This window comes from Panthera uncia, assembly GCF_023721935.1.
Source record: "Panthera uncia isolate 11264 chromosome C1 unlocalized genomic scaffold, Puncia_PCG_1.0 HiC_scaffold_4, whole genome shotgun sequence".
Classification (NCBI taxonomy): Eukaryota; Metazoa; Chordata; class Mammalia; order Carnivora; family Felidae; genus Panthera; species Panthera uncia.
Window position 1 is genome coordinate 85,755,888 of NW_026057585.1, and position 2,188 is coordinate 85,758,075.

Consider the following 2,188-nt stretch of genomic DNA (forward strand, 5'->3'; position numbering starts at 1 on the left):
GGCTCAGCAAACCCCCTCTACCCAGATGTCATTGGTGGATAGGAAAGGGGGAGGCTCCTAATGTGTATAGCCTACTCTTACCATTCCTTGACCTCCAGCCTGGAGCTTTAGAGTTCCGGGAAGTCCCCAAAGATAGAAGATTGTGTCAAGTGGAAATGGATCCCATCAGTGCCCCATACCTCTTCAGTCATCTCCCCACCCAGTGAGCCCCCAGCCTTTCTAGTTCCGGCCTTGATGTCCTGCATATCCTGTTCCCAGCCTGTCTCCTGGTTTCCTTGATCACGGTTCAGTTATGCTTTCAGTGTTTCCTGGGCCTCTGCTCAGAGGCAGGCCACCAGCTGGCCTGTGGATCAATGCAGGATGATAAAAGCTTTCACATCAGAATGACCTGTCAGGGGAAGCACTGAGGAGGGGAATAATCAGTGCTGCCTGTGACCCTCAAGGTCTTGGGTTGGAAAGGGGGAATGGAGAAGTGCATTCCTGGTAGAGGAAAAACCTATACAAAGGCCTTCCTTTGTACGGAAGGAGGAGTTCAGTGGGGCTGGACTTAGGGGTGGTCTGAACTCTGATGCAATAAAGTAACTGTGATAACACCAGCCTCTTGGCTTTTTGTCTCCTCTCCCAGGAACCCCCATGGACCTGCTCACTGTGTCGAGGGGGCTTTCCAGGGGAAGCTGGGGCCCCCAGGGATCAGAACAGGGAGGAGGAAGGCAGTTCCTGTTTTATCTTTGCCTGGGGATGGGGTTGGGGGCCCTATACACTATATGTATGAACTTTTTCTTTTTGGCAAGGAAGGGAGCGCAGTTTTATTACTAAATATGTTTGAGAAGATAAAGGAACATAATCCCACTTTATAATTTGACAAGGACTTCATTTTTTGGTCTTTCCTTCCATCAAGGAGGATTTTATATGTACAGTGAAGGCAAATTAGGAAGTACAGATAATTTAAAAAAGCCCAAATGAATAAGAAATATCATTCTCCCGATATGTATACACACACACACACACACACACACACACGCATAGTGGATATATAATAGGATATCCTATTATATATATTATATCCTATTATATATTATATATATACATATATATGTATACATAATATATAATATGTATATATAATTTATACACATATAATTATATACATATAATATGTATATATTATATATATAATATGTATATAATTTATATATCTATATATTTATTATATGGTTATATATTTTTATATGTATATAATTTATATATAATTTATATATAATATATATAAATTTATATAATTTTTTGTATATGATTATATATATATTTATATATAATTATATACATATAGTATGTATATATGTATATAATTTATATATATACATATATAAAGAACATCTATGGGACACGTGATTAGGGATGGAATGGATGAGTGGGATGCCAGCACTTCTGCATTTCTGAGGGGCTTTCAGAATTTGCAAAGTAGTTTCACAAATGTTACCTCACTTGATCCTCTTTAAAATCCAAGGTCACACATGAGCTGTGAAGGCAGGACTGGGAGCTGACGGGCCTGGGACTGCAAACTTGTAGCTTTCATTTTTCTTCCCATTTTCTAAATCCTCTCCCATGTGGTCTCATAGTTACGCTTAGATCTTTTTTTCACTTTCAAGAGTAATTCATAAACTCGAGTGTTTGGTTACTGAGACTCAAAACCCAGAGCCCCGGGGAAGTTACATTTACAGCAAGAAAGTGCAACTAGGGGCGCCTGGGTGGCTCAGTGCGATAAGCGCAGTGGGACTCGGGCTCAGGTCATGATCTCACAGTTGGTGGGTTCAGACTCCCCATCAAGCTCTATGCGGATAGCTCAGAGCCTGGAGCCCGCTTCACATTCTGTGTGTGTCTCCCCTCTCACTGCCCCTCCCCCGCCCGCTCACTGTCTGTCACAAGTAAACATTTAAAAATTTTTTAAAAAGTGCAACCAACACAGCAAAAAGCATATAAGCATATATTCCTTATGCAGTGTCGCGAACGCGTTGACACAGCACAGTCGCGGGAAAGCGACTCTCGAGTCAGAAGACCCGTCACAAGTGACGTGAAGGCCTCGGTAAAGGGCAAGGAGCGAACCCACGGTTAAAGCCTCCGGCGGGCGTTAAGGAAAGGGGCGGGGCTTGGGGGCAGGGCGGGGCGCGCGCCGGGGCGGTGCCTGCGC